At 36.5% G+C, this 26,883-nt stretch overlaps 1 protein-coding gene across 2 annotated transcripts in view; it reads left to right on the forward strand.

The window, feature by feature from the left end:
• The window catches only part of LOC150104899 (ras-related and estrogen-regulated growth inhibitor-like protein), a 91,668-nt gene that overhangs the window by 41,497 nt on the left and 23,288 nt on the right, over positions 1-26,883 (forward strand). The window lies entirely within an intron of this gene.

The following is a 26,883-nucleotide window of genomic DNA, read 5'->3' on the forward strand; positions in this document are numbered from 1 at the left end:
CTTTTATTTATTGTGCAACTCAGTAAAAAATTGAGTATTTTTAAACGCTTTTGTTCTTGGTTTGGCATTTTATGATGTACACAATGTATGCTGACATTTTATAAATATATATATATATATTTTTTTTTTTTTTTTCAAGCAAACATATTAATTTCAAATCAACCCTTTGGTGCATTCCAGTAACCGTTTTGAGAGACAGTCCAAACTTGAAGGTATCATCTACAATGATGCTATAAATTGGCCAAATTCTTAGAGAATTTCATTCGTTGTTGATTTGTATGCTAATAATTCTTTGAAAAAAAAGTAATAAATTATATATAAATAATGAAAACAATAATAAAGTAAAAGTTAACAGTAAAGTTTTTATGTAATTAAAAGAAATTTTCTGAAAATAAAACAGAAATGAAATCACACACCTTTTTAGAACGCATAATCAAATGTTAAATAAAACCACGAATGAAGGAATCACATTTTATATCAAATATCAGAATCGCGAATCATGTGTATGAGCACTAGGCAAAACGCCATTTCACTCCCCTCCCGAAAGGGGCCGAGAGGGCCCCTTTCGGGAGGGGAGTGAAATAAAATGTGATTTAATGAACTCAACAAATATTTTTACTGGCAGTGAATAGTCCTACTGGTATAGTCAACCGGTTTGGTTCTTAAATAGGCTCATAAAAACTAATTCAGTAGGTAAGTTAACCTTTTTTCGAAACAACGGCGATACGCTAGGCTTACTGCCATCAGCATCGCCATTGTTTCATTGCATCAGTTATTGTTTTAGAAATTATCTATTATCACAATACGGTGGAAATGGAAAGCATGTCCTGTTCTCCAGAACAAAACGTGGGTCCAACCACAGATCTACCGTACGAGGAACTCACCTTCAAACAGCTCCTGGCTATTTTTAAGCATATTGGAAATCTGCTACACACAAAATGGCCAGGTGAGGTAGTAGTTCATGAAATTCAAGAAGTTGATACGGACGACTCTCAACTTCTTGAACTACTCCAAGACAACGCTACTGAAAAAACAACAACGGCTGAAGATCATTCCCGTACTGACCACACTGATTTTCAGGAGGTTCGCGCAAGCAAAAAGCGCAAAACTGCGACCTCCGAATCACCAATTATAGATGTCATGGAAGAAGATGGCTCTGCCCCAGACTCACCTACCTCCGCAAGGGAAAAGATCCCCCCGATTATTCTGCGTGAGAAGAAGAGATGGATGACACTAAAGAAACATAATGAACAACTTAAAGATTTCATATAACAACGCAAAGAATATCACAGATGGTCTCAAAATTCACCCCTAAAACTGTCACAGACTATCGTAGGTTAACAAACAGAACTAAATTCCAGAGGAATTCAGTACCATACTCTTTCACTCGGTTCGGAAAAAAATCTCAAGGTAGTGATTAGAGGTGTACCTGAGGATGTCTCCACCGACGAAATCATTACAGACCTGCACTCGAGTGATTTACCACCAATCAAGGTCAGCAGGATGACCAGGAGGGACAAGACTCCAATGCCATTAGTGCTGATCGAGATCAGTCAAACCTATAAACACATATATGACTTGAAACCATCTGTGGATTGAAAATCTCGGTAGAACCGTTAAGGAAGAGAGCTTCTACTGGGCAATGCCATAAATGTCAAAAGTTTGGGCATGCCCAGAAAATGTGTAGGGCCGAATTTAAATGTTTGAAGTGTGGGGTTGGTCACCCAACGAACACCTGTTTTAAACCAAAATCTACCCCGGCCAAATGTGCCAATTGTGGCGGTCCTCACACATCCAACTACAGAGGATGTTTGTACAATCCACGTAACAGGAAATCTGAAGAGGGAACATTCTCTCCTTCCATCAGTTCACCTACATCTGCGGCTACTTCACAGCCTCCTAAAGTTCGAAATAAAGACTCAGAAGCCCATCTGCTGAAAACTGAGGTCCCTCCAAAAACGACTCTAAATTGGCAGTCCAGGACATATGCGGATGTAACCCGCCCTAAACAGACATCTCTAGAACAGTCTCCATTACGCCCAAATTTGACAGCTATCATTACCGCGTCCCTGGCAAATATGCTATTAGATTTCAGCAGATCTAATCCTTCACAAAGTTCTACTAACAGATTTCTAAAAGACACTCAAGTCATCATTTCAGCGCTCACTAATGAACGGTAAAAAATTAAAACCAGAAGCCCTAGAGATAATAGCTTGGAATGCAAACGGCTTAAGAAATAAGATCCTAGAACTCCAAAATTTTGCCTACAGACATCGGCCAGATGTTCTATTAATAAATGAAACGCATCTAAGACCGGCAGACAATCCCAAAATTTATGGATATCAGTCGTATAGAACTGACAGATCAACCCACAGAGTTGGAGGCACGGCAATTTTCATCAAGAATTTTATCTCTCATCACTCCATAAACATTCCTTCTACCTCCAATCTCGAGGTCACTGGCATCGAGGTTCTCACGAGCTCAGTAGGCAAATTAAAAATTTTTGCAGCATACCATCCACCTCAAAAATCATTACTACCTTCTGATTTGAACGCCATATTTGATACTGGAGAGCCTACCATTGTGGCAGGTGATTTAAATGCCAAGCATTCTACCTGGAATAGCCACTCCACTAACAAATATGGACAGATACTACAGGATTATGCTGATTTCAACAACCTTCACGTAATAGGCCCTGCTGATCCCACCCATCACAACACCTATGGCAGGGCTGATGTATTGGACATAGCCATACTGCAGCACATCAGACTCCAATACAATTTAATGACAATCAATGATTTATCATCAGACCATAATCCAATACGGTTAAAATTAGGAAATCTTGAAAAATTATCCCCACCCCCTCACTCATTTATTCCTTGGGAAAGGCTCTCCAAGGTGCTTCCAAAATATATTGGTCCTGTTCCCATCATTAAATCAAAAGAGGAAATTGACATAGCTGTCAAAAATCTAACAGAACAGATTACAGCAGCCTGTGCAGCAGTTACTACCCCTGCAACCACCCACAAATCCAACCACCTGCCTGAAGATAATATGAATCTGATTAGGGAAAAAAATAGGGCTAGAAAAAGATACCATAACGCTAGGGCGCCACAAGATAAACGGATCTTAAATAGGTTAAACTCTACAGTGAGAGATGCACTCGCAGCTCATAGAACTCAACTCTGGGAAGAAAACTGACCTCCATCTCCACTGACAGCCACTCTGTATGGAATCTTATCCGAAAGATCAAGAACAAAAATAAACCTCTTCCCCCTTTGCAAACAGATTCAGGTCTCATCCACACTGATGTTGATAAAGCTGAGACAATAGCTAATCACCTTGAAAATCAATGCAAACCCGCATACGATCACCTTGACATTAGTCATATCTACAAGATACACTGTAATGTCAGATATTCGCTCAAGTCTGCTCCCACACATTCTACTCAAATTACACCCACCTCACCTGTTGAAATATATGCTATTATTCAGAAATTCAAAAATAAAAAGGCTCCTGGACCCGATATCCTGGTATCTCCAACAAAGTTATAAAACTTCTACCTCGCAAAGCTATTGTTCATTTGGCAAACATAATCAACTCCATACTTCACTACAAGTATTTCCCTTCCTACTGGAAATTGGCGTACATTGTTCCAATTCATAAACCTGGAAAGGATCCCACTTTGCCACAGAATTACAGGCCAATCAGTCTCATCTCTAATCTCGGAAAAATTGCTGAGAAGGTAATTCTTACTAGGCTTCAAGATTCTGTACTCTGGTTAAACATTCTGCCTGAGGAGCAGTTTGGCTTCAGACAGTTGCATAGTACCACACAACAAATACACAGATTGGTGGAACATATCATTACAGGTTTTAACTGGCGTCAATGCACTGGGGCTGATTTCCTAGACTTAGCCAGTGCATTTGACAAGGTTTGGCATTAGCTTGCTATACAAGCTCATATCATCCGGTGTTCCAATCGGAATCATTCAACTCATCAAGACGTACCTCTGCGAAAGGCGCATGCAAGTGAGATTAAGTGGAGTAGTGTCCTCACAGAAACACATCTTGGCTGGAGTTCCACAAGGGTCCTTACTAGCACCAATCCTATTCTCCTTATACCTGCATGATATACCACACAACCCATTATCTTCAATTAAAGCTCTTTACGCTGATGACACAGCAATATTGGCCAGATCATTAAAGCCTCACTTAGCCATCAAGAAACTGCAAGAAAACCTACTGCAAATAGAACAATATTTTGCCAAATGGCGACTCCAGGTGAATCCTCAGAAGAGCGTAGCCGTCTTATTCTCTAGAAGATCAGTGCTTCCCAAAGAAGATATTCTCCTCTTTAACACAAAAATTCAGTGAAAACAGAGATCAAGTATCTCGGTGTAGTAATGGACAGTAAACTGACTTTCAACTCCCATATCAAGACTCTCTGTGCAAACACATCAAAAACCATAGCCAAGCTCTATCCGCTAATAAACAGAAACAGTAAACTGAGCCAGAATCAAACTTCTCATATAGAAAATGATGGTTCGTCCAATACTCACCTATGCCTCACCGGCCTGGAGCCATACTTCAAACTCAAATATCATTAAATTACAACGCATTCAGAACAAGTGTCTTAGAATGATCCTGGGCGCTCCATGGTTCATCCGAACTGTCCAACTGCACCGTGACACGGAGGTCCCCTATATCTACACCTTCATGCAGACTATAGCAACCAAATTCTTTTCAAAAGCAACTGTGCATCCTAACAGACTGATCCAACTGGCCGCTGAATATGATGCAATGGACTATTCTAAGCACAAAAGACCTAAAGCCATCCTCAACTCCCTCACTGAGGATTAATCTCCTAGCCCACTCAGGGCGAGCAATATAGCTCATAAACTCTTTCTACTCACAGTCTCTATTAAGATAGCCGGGAATACGAAAAGCTTTTGCTTCACCCGTTAAGCCAGTAATGTTACTAGTTGTTACTAGTTAAACGAAAGGCGGGACCGTAAGATGCTGTGATTAATACCCTTGAAGGGTAATGGATAGCAATGCTGTAGGCTATACAGTTCTAACCGAGGCTCGTCGGCTATTGCTGTTACCCCTGCCATGATCAGAGCTTTAATAGCTCAATAACACCCTATCCCTACACTGTCCTCAACAGATAACAGGGAAGATGAAAAGCATTCTTACTTCGCCCCTTTAAGCCAGTCCTTTTAACGACTTAAACGAAAGGCTGTTTGGGACCGGTTGATAGACCAGGGGGAGGGTAATGGATGGCAATGCTGTAGCCAATGAAGTTTTAACTGAGGATGGGATGTTGCTGTTACCCTGTCAAGACTAGAGCTTACAGTTCAATAACACCCCATCCAGTGGCGGCTCGTACATAAGCACTGCGACACTGCAGCATCCCCAAGGAAAAAATTAAATTTTGTATGTGTTTCTAAATATTAACAATGCTTACAACATTATATAAATGCAATACAACATGTTAAAGGTTACAGCTTATGTTTTGATTGATAGAATAGTTAATAATTGGAATTGTTCGATTAATGCTTTAGATTACGAAACAAATGCACTGCAGTCTAACGCCGATATTCGTTTGCACTTGTCATTGCACGTTACGTCATTCCGACACTGCCGTTTGGGGAAGTGTATCATATGCTTCCGCGCGTTATTTCTGTGAGATATGAAACGTTTATTATTGGTGCGTGTTCGTAGTGAACAATTTTTTGCAAATCTTATTTTATTTTGTTAAAATAACATATAATTATTTATTTCTTATAGATACAAGGCTGAATTATGTCGAGTGTCACTGTTGAAAATATGAAAAGAATAATATTTTTTCAATTATCGTTCCACGAAACAAATGCACTGCGATCTAATGCCGATATTCGTTTGCGCTTGTGATTGTTATTGATACGAAACTTTTATTATTAGTGTCTGTTCGAGGTGAGGATGAAATATTTTTAATAAAGCAATTTTTAATATCTAAATTTATTTATTAATAAATTCGTTACTGATTAAGAAAAAAAGTGCTTTTTTTTTTTTTTTGAATATGCAGCACCCACACTTAAAATTTTCACCGGCCGCCACTGACCCCATCCATACATGTTCTTCTACAGATAAAGGGGAATATGAAAAGCATTCTTGCTTCACCCATCTAGCCAAAAAATAAATAAATAAATAAATAAATAAATAAACAACGAATTGATGTAAAGTTTTATTTGTTTGCTACACGACACATTTCTAGAATGGATGAACTGATTTAGGATAAAAACCTTAATATTTAAGACAGAAAAATTGGAACATCTTTAAACTTTTGTAATTGGATAATAAATATGAAGACCAAAATACATTTTTCACTGCTCCAGTGAAGCAAGTGACGTACGCAATGGTGAAGTGCACAGATGGAAACCATTACCCCAGATGCTTAAAAAGGCATAGGGGAAAGCACAAAATTGTGATTTAAAAAGAGAGTAATTTACAATGATTTAATTGAATAGAGAAAAACGTGTATACATATTTTCTCTCTCCCAAAAGACAGACACTTAGCGTCTACAGTGACCTGTTTTAAGTACACCCATCCATTCATAGGATAAGATAATTTTAAAATAACTCAAGGTCAAGGCCAAGCAGTCTCCGTCAGGTATTGCTTTCATGCTCATCAGGGATAGAAGCTCAGAAGATATTTTACAATAGAAACACAACATATTGAACAAAATATTTATGAAATCCTAATGCATAATTCTAATAAGTAAAGAACATCTGCGTTATTAATTTCCACAACAGATTACATTGAATTCACAAAGCAATCAAAAATGATTCTATTTTTCATTAGCACAAGTCAGTTCTGTTAAAAAAAAAAAAAATTAAAAAAAAAAAGAATTATTTTCGCACACGCCCTGTACTTTTAAAATGCATTAACATTAAAATTTCTTATATAATTATTATTGCATTCGATATACATATTTGTTTTGTAATTATACATAATCTTCTACACAACTTCTTATAATATAATATAGATCAATCCTATATCATATTATAAGCCGTTGTAATATAATATAGATCGATCCTACATATTTTTACATACAATTAATTTTATGCAGGGGCGAATGCTGGTCTTGAAATCCACGCTTGCTCTTGTTATCATTCAGGGAGTGAGAGGTATGATTGAAGATTAGCGGAATAATGAATTACTGACCATTGAAAACTATATATTTAGAAATTTATGTACATTTAATCATACAAATACAACATTTATTTTACAAATGATACCGTAGGGTAGAATTTGAATACAAATTCTACCCTACGGTTCTTCTTTATAAACTGATCAATAACATCGTCATAAAAAGTTGGTTGTAACTTAATTTTCCCCAGCAACACGCCCACTTGTAAAGGCTGGCTGAAGCTCACTGGCTAGACCTACTTTGATTGCGTATGGCCTTATTAAGACGACGTGAAGGGAGCGGAAATGGTTATGCGCGCGCATGAAATCACAGTGCCGCAGCGAGGACCTGGAAGCTCCTAGAACCGAGCAAGCCAAGGTAGTTTTGACTAGACGAGCAAACATCGGTCTTCGATACACAACGCAAAGCTCAATTATTGCCACGCAAGCTTAAGACGTCTTCTGTCTACAAAAATAAAAGCCTAAATGGAATGCTTATAAATGCATGCATTGATTAACAAATAAATATTACTTCTTTCTCAATTAATGAGCTTGCGCAGCAAGCATGGAGAATTCGCCACTGATTTTATGTCTTCGCGGTTAGCCTAGTGGCTGTGCGCTTCGCAACCATATGCCTGGGGAAGGAGTGTCTTGGGTTCGATTCTCGTCGGAGACGTGAGCAGTTGAAGGATCTTCCTCAGCCATAGCCAAGTTAGCCAGTCTTGGGCGTAGACAGTAGGGCTTATTCCGCAGATTATCCTGGGGGTTTTTCATCCCGCAAAGCAGGCAAACCGGCCTTGAGAACTCAACACTACAGGCCATGGATACACCGGGGCGTAGGGCTGACCATTCATCCTGTGAACGGTTTGAGGTCCGATTATTAATAAACCCTCGACACCACAAGGTAAAAGAGGGTAAAAGGTAGATGAGATGTGATTAATTTTATATATAATTACATATGATTAACTAACTATATAATTAAGTATATAAGTCAACCTTACTAACATATTACGATCTGATTATCGCAATATGATTGCATAACTTTGCTGTATAACATAACGATACTGTCATGATGGGTGAAGCAAAAATGTTTTTCATATTCCCCTTTGTCTGTAAAGGAAGTTATTTGGGAAAGTGAGTTTTTGAGCTTTAAGCTCGCCCTCTGGGGCATTTGCATTAGTTATGATCAGCTGGGAGTAGAATAGCCTTCGTTGTAATTGACAGCTTGTACGATCAGCGGGTTTGAATGCGAACTTGATGAAGAATTTTTCTGAGAGATCACGAAGAAGGGAGAAGATGTATGGAATGCCGGTTTCTCGATGAATCTGTGAATTTCTGATGAACCATGGGGAATCTAGAATCATCCTTGATGAGGCGTAGGTAATAACTGGACGTATAACCATCAGGTAAAGTAGTAATTTATTTTGTAAATTCAGTTTACTCTTGCGGTTGACCTTTGGGTAGAGTTGAGCTATTACTTTGGATGTCTTGGAGCGAATCAGATTGATGTGCTTGTTAAAAAGGAGTTTCTTATCCAGTAGTACCCCAAGAGATATTTGGTCTCTGATTGTCATGGGATCTTTTGACCAGAGAGCAAGATATCTTCTTTAATGCAGACCTTTTTTATAGAGCAGTGTTTCTCAAAGTGCTTCTCAAAGTTCAAAGTTTCTCACGGACCCCCTGAAGACTTTTCGCGAACCCCCGGGAGTCCGCGAAAGGTCTTCAGGGGGTCCGTGGCAATTTTCGGCTATGCATCATTAACGCATGGAATAAAATTTAAGTTTGAGATCGCAAAACGTTCCTAATGTATCACTGAATAAGGTACAGAGACATCTGCAGGCTGTGTAATATGTTTCTCAACAAACAGTGCAATTAGAGAAAATGGCACTAACTAATGAATCGAATAACCCCTCCCACATAAAATGCTGTATAGTATACAATCAAAACCATATGGTGCACCGGCAACATATGGTTTTGTTTGAGTGAACATGTTAAAACTAAGAAATATATAGTGAATGTGTTTCAGATATTATATAAGGAATTCGGTTGAAGAGAATTAGTATTTCAACTGAACTGTCGGCTTGCCTTTGTCAATTAGTAGCGCGATCTTTTGTTAATACTGCACCAATCATATGAACGTCTTCATAGCTGCTTTATCTCTATTGGCCTACCATTTCTGTCTGTTTCAAGTTCTGCTTTCACTAGCCATTTGTTGAAGGACTGTTCGTTAAATACGGTAATTTTTTAGCTTTCAAATTCTTAAGTATGGATCACTGGTTAAAGACGGATTTTTAAAATGCTCAAAAGAGAGGAACATAGTAGATACAAGTAGCTGTCAGCAACAAGAAAATGTTGATATTGTATCTGGATCAAGTGAAATTGATAAGTGTGTGTCGCCTGACATCTCTAAAGAACCAACTAGGAAGAAGATGAGAAAACTTCGTAAGTACGATTTGCCGGCAAAGGTTGGTCGATTGGTAGAGCCTCTGCTACTAATGGCTCAGTTAAGTAAGTTTGAGCGCGGTTAGTAGTTGGAAGGGGACCAATTGTTCGATGCTGTCGTTACATTCTCCCTCGATGAGTCTTTGGACTCCCTGGAGGTGTCAAATAATAATAATAATAATAATAAATTACTCGAAATGTGGATTTTCATGGACGGGAAATAAAGAGGAACCTATTCCGTTATGTGTAATTTGCGGTGAAACTTTAAAAAAATTAAAGCATGAAACCATGTAATTTAAATCGCCATTTTGAATCGAAACATAATGAATGCAAGGACAAACCTGTCGAATTTTTTCAAAATAAACTAAAAAATTTAAAAGAATCTCAAAAAGTGATGTCGATCGTGTCAGGAGGTGAAAACATGAAGGCTTTAGAAGCTTCATATCGTGTGTCGCTATTATAGTTCGCCCACCGATTTGAGGTCCATCGACACTTCTGCGCATGTCAGAAAAAGGAGAATCCATTCCGATAATAGGGTAATCCGTCTGTCTTCTGGGATGTAATAATAAACAAACTGAGTTTGTTTATTATTACAGGTCGGAAAATTTAGCTTTTCTTTTACGAACATCGCTGTTTTTAAACTGTAACTATTTTGCTTGTATAACAGTTCGAAAAATGTACGTAGAGTGTTAATACGTGCAAATACTGCGTTCTACATAAAACAATGTCACTTCGCTCCATGATAAGTTTCCTTTTATTCTGGGACTTTTTAAAACAAAATCCGATTTCATGAAGTATTTTCCTTAAAGTTTCTCTTTTCCAAGGAAAATTAATTTTTTCTTTAAGCACAGAAATCAATTTCGGAACAGTTGGCATTCTTTTCTCGACCACGTAAAATTCGTGAATAGCTCTTCTTATAAAATCTACATCAAAATCATTCAAAGCTACGGTTTCGATAGTTTTTGTTTCTCTGGCGGTTTTTTTTAGGAGATTTAAATTTTTGCTAACCTTCACCTTTTGATTCCCTACGAATTCTTTTAACAGTCGACCCCGATACGCCCGCAATTGCACTTGCACGTTTTATGACTTGAGAAAGGGGAACAAGAAGACGGCCTTCTGACGATTCTTTTTCGCAGAATGTCAGCACATTATTCAATATTCTTTTTCAAGAGCTACTGAAACGTGTCACAATAGAACTTGTTGAGTGTACTGGATCCATCATACAAATTAATAATAAAAAATAATGCAAAAAGAGAACAACAAAAATCAAGCTAGTACTAGTACAGCGACAGACAAAGCACGTGATTTCGCATGTTGGCGACCAATTCGTACATCCGTCATTTCTTTCTCCCCTTCAGCATGAATCGACTATTCTTGGCACCAAGCCAAGAAGGGATCTAGAAATGGTGGGCGAACTATAATAGCAAATAGTGGTGCAGCGGAAAATTGGTGAAACTTTGGTCAAGCCTGCAGCAAAAATAATAGCGGAAATTATGATCGGAGATAATGCAAAATGATCTTTTGATCGGATTTGCCTTTCAAATAGTACCGTTCATCGAAGAATCACTGAAATGGCTGAAAATATAAAACAAACATTGTTATCCAATATACGTAAGAGTCGTTATTATGCGTTGCAGGTAGATGAATCCACCGACATTACAAATTTTGCAAATCTTCTAGTGTTCGTTAAGTACGAAAAAAATCAAAAAATTCATGACGACCTTTTATATTGCACCCTTGCCAGAACATATAACAGGAGAAGAAATATTCGACAGTATAAATACCTTTATGCATCAAAACAAGCTTGATTGGAAAAGTTGTGTTGGAATAAGCACGGACGGAGCGAAATCCATGGTCGGATCTAAAAAAGGGTTTGTTTCAAGGATTCAAGCTGTTGCACCAAATGCAAAGTCAACACACTGCTGCATGCACAGGGAGGCTTTGGCTACACATATGATGTCTATAGACTTAAGAAAAGAAAGTTCTGATGAAGTTGTAAAAATCATAAATTATATTAAAGGCCGTCCTCTAAACGCCAGCCTTTTCTCTCAACTTTTGCAAAGAAATGGGAAGCAACTATACACAACTTCTTTTCCATACCGATGTTCGTTGGCTTTCTCGTGGAAAAGTCCTTACTCGTTTATTTGAACTTCGGAATGAACTATAAGTTTTTCTTGATGGAAAGTTTAAATTGAAAAAACATTTACATAATTGAAAATGGCTCAGTCAATTAGCATACCTGGCAGATATATTTACTGTATTAAATAGTCTTAATTTATCTTTACAAGGTAAGGAAATTTCTATATTTCATGTCCAAGATAAAGTGAACGCCACATTGGCAAAAACGAAGTTATTGCAAAAGCAGGTTGGTAATGGAGAATTTGAAGCGTTTCCTTCGCTTCATGAATTGATCGCAAGTTCAAATGAACAAATTGATGATGATGTGAAAATTACTATCATGCAGCATTTAAAAAGCTTATAGATGAATCTAGAAAAATATTTCCCTGAATTGGACATCAATATTGAGTGGATAAGATACCCTTTCAATAAAAACAAATTTATGCCAAAGGGTCTATCGTCAATAGAAGAAGAACAACTTTTAGAACTAGCTTCCGATGGTTTCCTAAAAACTAAATACAGCGAAAATACGTTATCATCATTTTGGCTACAAATACAGAATGAATTTCCTGAATTAACAGATAAAGCTCTAATGTTCATGTTTCTATTTCCAAGTTCATATCTGTGTGAAGTTGGATTTTCGGCCCTTGTAGATATTAAGACGAAGAAGAGAAATCGCATTATAGATGTCGAACTGCATCTGAGATTGAAATTAACAACTATAGAGCCAAATTTTGCTGAAATTTTATCTCACCATAAGCAATTTCACTCCTCTCATTGATGGTAAATTATTTCAAGTAAGTAACACTTTATAGTATCTTTATAAAGTTTGTTCTATTAAAAATAAATCATATTTTTTGTTTACATGAACATATAAATTCAAATAAAATAGATATTTAATTTTTTAATATTTTAAATTAATTTTAATTAATTTATTCGTTTTAATTAATTAATTAGGGGATACTTAGTAATAATGAAAATTTAAGAAGGGGTCCGCGGATATCTGAAGTTTGAGAAACACTGTTCTAGAGCAGAGTTTCTCAAACTTTTTCTATGCCGGAGCACTTCACAAATCCTGAAATTTTCACGGAACACCTTGGTTATTTTGTAATCTATTAATTAATAATTAATTGGTAATTTAGCTGATTTTATTAATTGATAATTAATTAATAATTAATCGGTAATTTAGCTGATTTTATTATTAATTGATAATTAATTAATAATTAATAATTAATTGGTAATTTAGCTGATTTTATTATTAATTGATAATTAATTAATAATTAATAATTAATTTAACATCAATTAGATTTTAATTTAATTGATTTAATTAACTTTCAATAAGCCATCATCAAATTAATTTGTGCTGATTTTCATTGGCATGTCCTATTTTGATCACCAAATATATTTATAATATTATTATAAGTACTTATGAGTGAATGCAGACTTTTTCTCCTGTGTGCTAGTAGTTTTCCCCACCTTTTGTACATCCTGGAGATCGCTTTGTAGGCTTGAGGTGGATGACTCACTATCTGTTTCATCACAAACACCTTCAATAAGAGATTTCTTAATACCAAAATTAAACAAAGTGCCTTGTCTCTTATTCATATTAGAATGTAAATTTGTATTCCTATTACTTTTAAAAAAATCGCGGCACTCCGGTTTCAGAACAAGTACTTGCACACTGCAATACGAACTTGCGAAGAAAGTATTCAGTAGTAATAGATTTGAGAATCGGATGCAGACTACCTTGATCTTCAATTTCAGTGAAAAAATTCTCTTTATACTTTCTCGCTGATTGGTCAATAACATTTGCAACACAGATGTTATTTCGTTCAGTTTTGAGAACACGCCGCCCATTGTTGTAATCGGCTTGTAGGCAATTTTTATGATCGGTCATAAACGGCGGTATTCTCTTTCCCGATTGTTGAAAGATTTCGATGTGTTGAAAATTAACGATAATCCGTGAATATTTCCATGTTTAAAAATATGGCGCTTGGTTACTGACATTTGCTACACAGAAGTCATTTCCTTCATTTTTGAGAACAGAGGATATGCCACCCATTGTTATAATCCGCGTGCAGGCAATTTTTATAACCCCGTCATAAACAGCGGTATTTCCTTTCCCAAATGTTGAAAGGTTTCGGTGTGTGAAAATTAACGATACACAGATGTTATTAGGCGGCGTTCTGGGTCTTAGCTTTTCGACATATTCACGAATATTATTCTCCTCAGAATATTTTTACTAAAATATTTATTCAGGAAAAATGCTTAGAAAACTAAAATGACAAACTTCAGAACTTCTCGCGAAACACCTATTCACCTTCTACGGAACATTAGTGTTCCGTGGAACACAGTTTGAGAAACCCTGTTCTAGAGAATAACATGGCTGAGCTTTTGAGGGGATTTACTTGAATCCTCCAGTTAGTGAACCATTTTTCCAGTGCGTTGATACTTCCTTGGAGTTTTACTACATCTTTTATTATGGTATGATCTTTTAGATAATTAATCGAAATCAATTATGTTGGCAATAATTTTCTCACAACAAAAGGCTCACGTTCGTTTTTGAAACAGAAATCAACAAATGTTATCAGAAGATTCCACTGCTTATAACCACAAATTGTAGCGCCCTCTTTACATATTGTTAATATGTAAAGAGAGCTTGTAAACAGAACTGATTGAGTTAATTTTTCCTCTGATATTTTAAGTGCTCGATTGCTTCAGTGATAGTATTCGCAATCTAAAAAAGCATTTAAAACACCTGTGTAATGAGTATTCTAATGAGCTATATAAGATTATTGGCATTTCGCCAACTCATTTGATTTATTCGTTACAAGTATTGTCGTCTTACATGTTTGGTTACACCATAAAAGAAAAGTAATTAAACTTTTGGTAAGACTTAACAAGAATAATAAAGCAAACGCTGCTGGTGGGCAGACAGAACTGCAAATTCATGATCTATAGTTCATGGGTTATAACAAAACCAATTATAGAACCCAAGGAAAACGACCGTGTCAGCGACGGCAGTAAACCAAATATCGCTAAACACAAAACATTCCAATATACTCATGGTGCAGATATGCAAGGATAAAAGAAGAAAAGATCGGGAGAGGAGTTCTGAATACTATCATTTATATGTCAGAAATGATAAAATGCTGGGTGTGTATGACCTTCTAAAAAAGCGATATGAAATGTCAATTGATATCTGGAAAAATATTTCTATTGAGTAAGATTATCAACTAGGCGCTTATTTCAAAAGCTTATTACAAAATTTGCACAAAATCATGAATAGAATTTCTTATAAAATATAATATACTCGGGGAAAAACAAAAGACTTTTTTCCTTCTTTTTAGTAAATTCAAAATTTATTTAGGATTTAAAGTACACCATTAATTTTTATGTATTTTTTTTTAATTAATATTACACAACAGAATCTCTAGCTAGCCTGGAGTCACACTTCCGCCACTAACATCCAAAAGCTACAAGTTATACAAAACAAGTGCCTCCGTATGATCTTCAACGCTCCGTGGTTTGTAAGAAATACTCTCTTACATCGAGATGCCGATATTCCAGATATTTCCACTTTCCTCCATAACAGTGCTGCTGCTTATTTTGCCAAAGCAGCTGTTCATCCAAATCAACTCATTCAAGAGTCATCTAATTATGACGAACACGATAGGTGGAAACATAAGCGCCCGAAAGCTGCTTTGCTTATCGATTCTGGTACCTCCGTACAACCCTAAATAGGGTGAGCCAGGTGCTCGCTAACACTTAATACAAGACTATTCCATACCGATTAAGGGATAGAAGTCCAAGGGACTGTAATCCATCAAGCCATATCAGGTTATCAGGTTATCAGGTTATCTAGCTATAGCTATATTGGCCTCCTTTAGTGATGCATAATCTCCATGCCCAATCAGGGCGAGCATTCTGCTCATAAATTTTACCTTCACTGCAACCACAACAGATAGCGGGGAATATGAAAAGCATCTTGCTTCACCCCTAAAGACATAAATGTCAATTGTCAATTGTCAGTCTAAACGTCCTTATAAGGACTGGCTTAAAGGGGCGAAGCAAGAATGCTTTTCATATTCCCCGTTATCTGTAGAGGACAGTGTAGGGATAAGGTGTTATTGAGCAATTAAAGCTCTGATCATGGCAGGAGGGTAACAGCAATATCCGAGCCTCAGTTAGAACTTCATTAGCTACAGCATTGCCATCCATCTAAACGTGTATCCTGGTGTAGAATTAAAAGTCCTTTCTAGGACTTCCAGGGTAACAAATGGCAATGCTGTAGCCAATGAAGTTTTAACTGAGGCTCAGCTATTGCCTTTACCCAGCCATGACTAGGGCTTTTTAGCTCAATAACACCCCTTCCACACAGATTTTCTTCATTCAGATGACGGGATAAAGAGTCAAAGACTCAGTTATCGCCCAGTTCTTATAAGAACTATATAAACGTCTATCCTGTTTATTACCAAAATTCCTTGGCAGAACAGGAACAGCAAGCTAAACATCAGAATCAATTTGCTTTTATGCTTTTATACCAGCTAATAATTCGTCCCATAATCACTTACGCCTCTCCAGCCTGGAGCCATACCTACAACACTAATATTTTCAAACTGCAACGTGTGCAAAACAAATGTTCAAGAATGATTCTAAACGCTCCATGGTTTGTCAGAGACAATCAACTTCATCGAGGCACAAATATCCCTTATATCTCCTCTTTCCTACAATCTCTAGCAACAAAGTTCTTCCTAAAGATCTACTCACCCCAATAAACTGTTTCAGCAAGCTGTAAATTATGACGAAATGGATCTATTTAAACACAAAAGACCAAAAGCCATATTAATTTCCTATAATGATGCATAATCTCCATGCCCCTTCAGGGCGAGCAAACAGTTCATAAATTTTTCCCTCACTGTATCCCTATCAGATTACGGGGGATATAAAAACATTAGCTTCATCCTTGGAATCAGTACCATTATCCGTTATCTAAATGTCTAAATGGAAAGTCGTCAGGTAGATTATTTAGATTGTAGAGTCGTAGATGATTCAATGCGTTAAATTAAGAATTTATTGAAGAGGTGGGGAAGGCTGTTCTGTTTCAGAGGAGCAAGGACAGATGGAAAGAAAGGAATAAACTTGGTTCAGTCTTTTTTTTTTTTTTAAATGAAAATAGAACACCTTTCAGAAAGAGATCAGAACTTGTGGTTTGATACCGTTAAAGTTATCACTCTGCTTAAAAATGACCAGGAGATCGATGTTCAAGACTAATCACCTTGAACACTGGAGATCACTCTTTAAAATCCACATAGATCTTGAAGCATGGAATATTTCAGCACTATAAGCCTTGTCAAATGACCAACACAAATGGTGCATGTTGTCATCAGCAAAACCGCAAATAGGATTTGAGGTCAGTAACGTTAGGTTTTAGGTATAGAAGTGAGTGTGGAGACATTGGAAAATAGGAAGAAGGCAGAAGTCATCCATCATGTGTTGTAAACGACCAGAGAGGGAACTAGCGAATTATTAAAGGGTCGAAGGCATATCATAGAATGAAATCTAATAAGTTGGATTCTGTTCCAGACTCAATCATATACCCTGGGGAATATTAACAACGATCCCACAAGTTTCTTCAAAAACCTTTCTATGGTTTGTGTTCTCAGAATGGTTTAGCGATACCTTCCTATGAGAGATTCGATATATTTAATTAATGGCTTCCGTGTATAATAAAGTTGATTGTTAATGACCGTTTCCATTCTTTTCTTAAATTAGGGCAATTCGATGACTGACTATTTTCTATCCTTTTATTGGAAAATGGTTGAATATATATGCTGGTTTCCGTTCTATAAGTGTTGGATGAGTATGTACGATTGCAAGGACGATACAAGATGAATGCTCATTCTGGAGCACACGTTTTGAGTACAATTTGAAGGATACTCCAAAATTGTGGTATCAAATCAAAGACCTGTTGATAATCAAGCTATTCAAGATTCTTTTATGTTTTTCTGCCGAAAGACTAGCGGAGTCATGAATCAAACTAATCTTGGTATAATGGAAAGTGATTTCCTTTGGCCACCTCAGCAGGAGTCGGAGGGGAGAAAAAAAAAGAAGTAACTTCATAATGGCATCATCTGGATAAAAGAGAATGGTAGAAGGCACGAGCTGCACTAGAGGTTGAGTGTCAAGTATAAATGTTTACTTTCTGTTTCCACGATGATGAAATTTCTGTTTCGACTGCTTTGGAATGCATGCACTTGTTGGAGATAAAGGAGTGGATAATGGTGCTTCAGCATTAAATTCCGTTTTTAAATAAACGGAAGAAAAAAAAACCTTCATTCCAAAAATAAGTGTTCCATTTCTTCATTCAGATCTAGTATTTGGATCCAGCGCATGCAATGGGAAGGAAGAGCAGACCTAAGGAAGTCATCTCCCATTTAGTACCACTGTATTGTCAAAGGATATGAGACCGAGAGCGGGCTGAGGGCTGATTATCCAGAGAATAGTTGACGTGTACAGCATGTTTCTAAGAAGAATTGATTAAGAAGAAGTCAACGGTATTAGGAGTATGTAGAGGATTATCCAGTATTATGGATAATCCTATTCATACTTCTCCTTGATAATGCTCTTCATATATTCTGGATATATGAAGAATTTGTGTTAGATCATTGCCAACAAATGATCACAATTTCTTCAATATCTACAATTCAAGCCAGCTTGATTGTGGATATTGAAGTCCCTAAGGAAGATGACCTTGGAAGCTTCAGACAGGTTGGTCTGATTGCTGGAAAATACAGTGAGGCCAGACAAGATCAAAATGTAGATGTTCAAGGTTAGACAATGTCTGGCATGTCAGGAATGCACAAGTACCACCCAGACATGGCGGTTGACTTTCTGTTGAGATTCTGTTAGGAAGCATAGGTCGAGTTTAAACTTCTGGTGATGTACAATGTTATGATTTGTGTTAAGGCCATGAATGTGGTGAGGTGGATGTAGAATATTTTATGATGATTTTTATTTTTATGCATTTTTTTTTCGGAATATATTTTATCCTCTGGGATCCTCTAATTTTTTGTTATACTTTTTGTCGCTTGTGATAGGTACCAATTAAGAGTATGCCAGCTGATGACGAAAGACTCACGAATACCCTCCACACGACCTCTTCTCCTTGTCACTGCGTAGCTTCGTCAGCTATCACCTGCATTTGGCTCCCTTCAGACATGATGTGGCAGATTTAGTAACTGTAGGATTATTTGCTAGTTGATTGTGAAGTTTCCTGGTGTGTTAACATCAAGATCGGTCTTGTGTACTATCTAGCGGCTACCCTACTGAATCGCCATAATTTTCTACCCTAATTGGGGAGGTTCTCTGTCCCTAACATGTCCTTGAGCGGTCTCACCTGAACTGCATGAAAAAAAGAGCTAAGTTAGAAACAGTAGACTCAACTGATGGTAACAGACAAGAATACACGAGTTTCATAGCTTTAGCGCACCTTCTCTAGTTGGAAGTTTGGCTTGCATCATACCCTTAGTCGAGGCTCCGGGCACACACATAGCCAGTGAAATAGGGTTAGCTGGGAGAGGCAATATGTGTATCACTAACTCATGTAGTCCGGAAAACTTACCGAAACATGTAAATAAGCATTTTTATGTGGGGAAAATGAATTTAAAAGTTTTTTTTTTTTTTTTGGAACGTTTTAATTTGGTTTTCTTTGGCACTTCATTTTATTTACTTATTTTAGTTTTTGGTCGAATGGTGATAACGTCATATCGTTCTAAGATTTTAAATTCCAGTTATATTTATTTGTGAAGTAATTGTACGAAAGGAAGTTCAATGTAGATATCTGAATTTTTTTTTTTTTTTTTTTTCATTTTGAAAGAATTAAAGGTTATTATTATTTGGCAATTTGTATGAATCTGGTTCCTCAGATAATGAATGTAGGAAAAAATATCTAAATGATTTTATTAATAACAACGATATCGATTACCATCGTTTTTGTAAGCAATTATAAGAATGGGATGACGAAAGACAGTTTGAAAGTGAAGGTCAGACGGAACGTTTTTCGATAGAAGAACGCTACACCTGCTTTTTCGTAAGAACAAGAAGGGGGAAAAAAAAAAGGAACTTGACCGTGTCAAGGAGAATTCCAGGAATGGTGACGAAATCTTTGTCTCGGAATTCAGGTCTGGCCATTACAACATTTCACTGGCCTACCCTGAACAATTAATCGGGTCTTTTAGTATATTCGCGTTTTATAACAAATTACCAAATTTGTTATAAAAACACTTGAACACTTCTAAACATCAGGTAAAATTTTTAATATTTATATAGGTATAACAGAGTATTAAAAAAAAGAATATTCAAATAATTTAAGATATGCAGATAATATAATTTTAATTGCACTAAACCTAAATAACTAGAGAAAATATTTGAATGAATTGAGCGAAGAAGTGTTTTTTAAATGCAGATTTAGCAATCAGTATTGAAACAACGGAAAAACTAATGTTTAAGATATGTGTAAATGAAAACGATATTAGGAAAATATAATCTAGAAATGGTACAAGAAAAGAAAATGAAAAATAGAATCAAGAATATTTACAAAAAGAAAATAAAAAGAATAAAGAATTTGATGATAAATTAAGAAGCGTGTTAAAAAAAACAAAAAAAACTACCGATTACTTTATAGCGAAAACATTTTCATGAATGGGATTGTCCCAATGATAAATTTTAGAGCAAATACCGGGAGATAGCAAAGAAATCAGAATGTAACAAATAAGATTAAAAAAACAAAACAAAAAAAAAAGAGGGCGAGAGATAGAAAGAGAATGAACAACATAATGAATACTATTAAATCGAAAATAGCAAGACAAATATTGAAAATAAAATAGATGGATGAAATAAATTGGAATGGGAACCACTTGGGAAAACATTCGTTGATCATTAAGAAGTAAATGGTTGGAATAAGAGAGAGAGAGAGAGAGAGAGTGTGTGTGTGTGTGTGTGTGCCTAAAGATGTAAATCTTAGGTATCTAACACAAATCAAATAATTACTTTAGCAAATATAGAAAAAACTGGTTTTTATTCCATACAAGCATTAAAATGTGGCTCACCGAATTAAATTTTATCTTTGACGGTTGTTGAAACATTCAGGATTTTGTGATATAAATACATACTGAGAACACTATTATTTATGTTTACAATAAATCATTGATAATCATTCACAATGCATCCACATTTTTTGTTTTCACATCACCCAATCTCTCTGATCAATATCGATTTATTAGTCGACTTCTACACTTTAATCAATAAATGAAATAATTAAACGAACAATTCTAGGCATTGAAATTTAGTATTTGATGGCTGTGTGTGGGGGGAGAGAGAGAGAGATATTAAGCTTCATTTCGTATACCAGTGATATCTCTGTCTCTTTTCTACGGACCTCCTAGCGCCATTTATACATCAACCTTTCATGCAAATTTTATTCAGAAATCGAACGCAAAAGAGTTATCAGTATACTAGGTACACACTAAAATCACAACAACATTACTGGCTAGACGGGTGAAGCAAAGATGCTTTTAGTTTTCCCTTTATCTATGCCAGAAACTTGGATGGGGGGGTGTGAGCTTTATGCCCTCCCTTTGTGGGATTAGCTGCGTTCAGCTGGGAGTAGGATTGACTGGGGTCTTTTGTGTTTGTAGTCGTATTCACAAGTTATTCTTAGCTAGTTCCCCCCCCCCCACCACCACGTAGTCTTCTCTATTTCCACGGGCACTCGCCATGGCTATGCACTTAATTACTGTAATGGTGTTTGTACGCTGCTGTAAAATGTATGTTTACTACAGGACTGAAAGAAAAAAAACACCATATAAACAGAACTCGTTTGCAGAAGAGGTCAAGGTCAGGTGCTATCATCTGACCTTCACCGTGGTCATTACATTATTTTGGAAAAATGCACCAACTCTGACATATTTTTCAACTAAACATGTCAGAACACATCGAAGATGGTGAAAAGAAAACAAAACGCAAATCTGATCTTCCTTCCATGCAGCAGATGAAGATTAATAATCTTTCAATTCTTGGCAATGAAAAGAAATGTCCTCTGCTGATGCAACAATTTTGTAGTCAGTATAAAAAAAATAAAGGAACTACCTTACATCAAACCTGATCTCTGTTTATCAAAAATTTCGAATATGGTTTTACTGATTTTACTACGTTCTTATTTGTTGGTTAATTTTTTTTTTATTTTCTCCTGAAAAATGTATACCATAGGTTACCAAACATGATTAGATTTTAAGCTAATCAATTAATTTCTATATTTAAAATTTCAAAATAAGAGATTTGATAAGATGTACATAAAAAATACAAACTAATTCATTTGCTTGATAGTTTATCGATCCATTTTTTTTTTATCGATACTGAAAATGCTAAACTTTATAAAAGAAGAATTAATATTCGTAATACTTCCAAGTCTCATTGGAGTCTGAAGACTCATCCCGGAAGAATGCACGTTTTTTTTTTTTTTCATAATATCTCGTGACTGCCTTTTCAAGTTAACTTGAAAAAGGCAATAATTTACGTATTCGAAAATACAGTTAAAATTATTATTTTTTTAAACTGTAATTTATTCCTTTCCTAAAGCACTGGAATTTAAAAAAAAAAAAAAAAAAAAAAAGAGAAAATTGATTCTCGCGCATCTTTTTTTTTTTTTTTTACTGAGATCCTGAAACCGCATAATACCGATTTCTACAGAGACAAAAATTCCTGTAATTGACACCTATAAGTAATGTACGCTCTAGGCGAAATTCTTACCTTCTTGCACACTCAAGCTGAAAACCGGAAATGATGTCATAGTTTGTTTTCAACCATCGATAATAAAAACTGAAGGACACACAAAGAGAGAGAGAGAAGACGCTTTTGTAGCCCCTAAACCACCAGTCTTCGAAGGTCATTCACTTAACAGTTTCTTTCAGAAAAGTCATGGCTATGCAGTAGATATTTGCTGTAAAGTTAAAAACAAAACATTACTTGTAAACAGAAAGAAGACGCCATTACTCCCAATGACATACACAGTATTAGAACTGCACGTGTAAAATTTCATCAATGCTTGGATGATGACATTTGGCACAGATGTCTACGTCTATATAAACTGTATATTTCATTTCTTATAAACTTTATAAAAATATCAAATTTAATAGTAAACACATTTATAGAGATTTATCTCCTAAATAGTTACTTTTACCGTGCAGGATTCAATTTTACTTTAAACACACCCAGAAAACATAAATGTTGTTAGCAGGGAAACCTAAATATGTTTATTTATGATATATTTGAGAAATTAAAGCTTGGAGGGATGCTGTATTAATGGTCAATTGATTGAATATCTGTGAAGATACTTCTCTCACTGCAGTCATAGCAAGTGTATGTAATTGTTGATTCTCATTCTATAAAATACTATGACAGGTGGAATCACGCTTTGTATCTCCTGATGTTAATACACGTGACAGAGCTGTGATATCTTACTTACAACTCAATGGATTTCGGTTAGAAGTGGCGAACATTAACCGCGCTAGATTCTGTGTACTTTGGTACGTAAATGTATCGTGTTACAGTGTGTTACCGATCAAAGTAGTGAGTGGATCTTAATGAATGGAGAGAATATCCTATTATCAAATTATTGTAATATTTTTTCCCATTTCGATAAATGCCGAACAGAGTACAGGTTTTTCACATTCTCAGTCTTGATATGGAGATCTCTCTTCTTGAAGATTGTGTGGTTATCCTTACGGTGATTTTCTTGTTATTAACTACTATCAGTTAATACCGACGTTCGCTAACTAATTCCTTTTTTTATTCAATTTGACTAATTCCTTTTGTTGTTGTTGTTGTTACTCCACAATTCATTGATACTGCTTGTCCAAGCCTAACTAATGGAGTGCACACACTAACATTATAGACACCCAGCTAAACTCTATCATGTGCAGGATTAGTGGGACAGTCAGAAGCACTCCTCTCTCTCTTGGCTGCCTGTCCTATCTAACATTGCTTCACCTAACATACGGAGAAGACAAGCCTCGATTAAAGAATTTAATAAAGCAATGAGCAACCCACTCCTGTCCCTGCACCAGACTCTCATAAATCCACCTAGTCTTCGCCTAAAATCTAGAAAGCCTTTCTGGTCATTGGACGAACTCTTTTCAGCTGCCCTGCCATCAACACCTGTGAATGTGGAGAGGATACTGGTCCAACAATCTCCCAACAAGCGACTTCCTGGTAGAAGATCCCTGTGCTCTGCAGCCTGGTTTTGCTCTTCCTAGGAAGATTTGGTCATCAATCAACAGTATCAGAATTAACAGGGCAGATGTGGCTACCTACTACATAAATGGGGGCTGTTATACCATCCTTATTGTGATTGTTCTCCCGTGGCTCAGACGATTACTCATATTGTGAACGACTGCCCAAGGCGTCAATTTCACGGTGTTGGACTACAGGACATCCACAAGGTGACAAATGAGGCCTTGGATTGGCTTTTCAGACTGGACATTGACCTGTAACTGTTCTGTATTCCTTTTGCCATAAGAATAAATAAACTAATGGAGTTTTGGTTAATGAGATGTTCGCTTGATTATCGTAAATCCAAAGGTCAATGTGTTGAGTGTAATCGAATATTTTTTTTTTCTGCATCGCTTCAGAAAAACTAATCTGTTTAGATTGAATAAGAAATATTAAACAGAGATTGTGAATGAAATAAAATAAAATTCAAATTCTGCAATCAGAAGAGCGTCTGAAACGTAAACCACAACATTCTCTACCGTTGGACAAGTCATGAACAACTCAAATGATCAACTTTCAGAAGTTTAAAGATCAAAAATTAATCCCAGGTAAAAGGTACAACTACGCAGCAACACTTCAGAAAGTCACTGCGCAGTTAAACTACTACACTGAACCGAACACTCTGTATCTTGCTGCTTGGAGGGAGAGAGAGAGAGAGAGAGAGGGGAGCAGACTTCACTTAATAATGATTACAATAAAAGCACGATCAAAAGAATATGACAAAACCTAACAAGGTTTTTTTTTTTTTATCGCAAAGCACAGAAAATTTCGTATTAGGACAAAAACATGACATTCATCAAGGTTCAGTCATTGCTTCGACCAGTAAAACCAAAACACGACACTTCGTGTTTATCAAACTAGTTATCAAACTTTCGAGTTATCAAAGAGATGGTGAGAATTTACATGCTGCTTCTCTCCATTATTTTAGAATGAAAAGCATGGCCCTTCGGGTTCAAAAGCGTCTTGATGGATTCAGATGTTAGTTTTAAGAACTGGGACAATTCACACAAATTAAGAAGAGGGATTAATCAATACATATTCAATTTTAGCAACTCTTCTTTTACCCGAGAAATATTTATTTATAATGGCGAAGAGAACAGGCAAGGGCCGGAAAATTGCATCAAAAGTCAAAGTCTTACCTTGTACTCCGCTATCAAAGAAGATTCACAAAATCTAAAACTCACTAATCGCCACTGAAATCAAAAACATTCTTCGCAACAACAACAACCATCATGCCGGTCCTATTCCTCAGAGTCACACTCGATGGATTCATTATGAAATTTCATATATCTTAAAGTTCTTAAAAGAACTGGGAGATGGACTGAGTCATTGACTCTTTATCCCGTCATCTGAATGAAGAGAATCTGTGTGGATGGGGTGTTATTGAGCTAAAAGCTCTAGTCATCACCTGGTAACAGCAATAGCGGAGCCTCAGTTAAAACTGAGGCTAAAACGAACAGCATTGCTATTCGTTACCCTGGGAGTCCTAAAAAGGACTTTATATTCTTCCCTTCTCCTAATCCTAAATTTCATGTAGTCCTTATAAGGACTGGCTTGAAGGGGCGAAGCAAGAATGCTTTTCATCTTCCCCGTTATCTGTACAGGACAGTGTAGGGATATGGTGTTATTGAGCTATTAAAGCTCTGATCATGGCAGGAGGGTAACAGCAATAGCCGAGCCTCAGTTAGGACTTCATTGGCTACAGCATTGCCATCCATTACCCTCTGTTTAAGTAAAGGGGTAAAATCTCAAAAAATCAGACGATCTCTAGGCCACTCCATAGTGGGCGAAAGACCGTCCAAATCTCCGCGTTGGCTCCACTCAGTGAAACCGACCACCGAGCAGAACTGCTCATTCCGAAGAAAATAATTCACCGACAAGAACCCCTCAGCGGGCCGTGCCGGAGAACACCTACCCCGGAGACTCAAATTGCTCCCTTAAGGCAAAAACCTTAAGAGAGCGAACTCTCGAAACTCATCAGGGTAACAGCAACAGCCGAACCGCAGTTAAACTTCATTGGTACAGCATTGCCAACCATTACCCTCCAAGGATATTAATCATCGCATCTCTCCCTCTAAATTTCATAAAGTCCTTATAAGGACTGGCTTAAAGGGGCGAAGCAGAATGCTTTTCATCTTCCCCGTTATCTGTAGAGGACATTGTAGGAATAAGGTGTTATTGAGCTATTAAAGCTCTGATCATGGCAGGAGGGTAAGAGCAATAGCCGAGCCTCAGTTAGAACTTCATTGGCTACAGCATTGCCATCCATTACCCTCCAAGGGTATTGGATTGAATGAATCAATCACCGCATCTCACGGTCGATTGATTCCACCTAAATTTCATATATAATCTGTTCATAATAATTTATTCAAAACATTTATAATTTAATATCTGGTGCATTAGAATTTTTAAATTATCATTATATAATAAAAAAAAATCACAGTTTAATAAAATTTTTTATATAAAATTAAATATAACGTATAATTATTAATGATTATTTAAATAAATGCATTATAGTTTGCAAAATTTAAAAGGAGAATTAAAAAAAAAGTGAAAAGAAGGAAGTGCTGTATTTGTAAAATTGTCCAATTTAGGAAAAAACTGATAGTGGGTTATCACTTTTCTTCTTCTTTTGCGTTTTACTCGTGTCATCAACTGCACGTTTTCCTAAATACTAGCGAACTTTTATCCCTAACATTTCACTAGGAAGATACCGAATTTCAGTAAACAACGAAGTCCTGCAACTGATTACGTCACTTCTCAATCTGATTACGGGAAGGGGAAAAGGCACTTAGGTAGGCTGCGCACGTTGGTTGCAGT

The sequence above is a fragment of the Typopeltis vanoorti genome, chromosome 7 (genome assembly GCF_054136105.1).
Source record: "Typopeltis vanoorti isolate ZY-2024b chromosome 7, IOZ_Tvanoo_1.0, whole genome shotgun sequence".
Taxonomy (NCBI): Eukaryota; Metazoa; Arthropoda; class Arachnida; order Uropygi; family Thelyphonidae; genus Typopeltis; species Typopeltis vanoorti.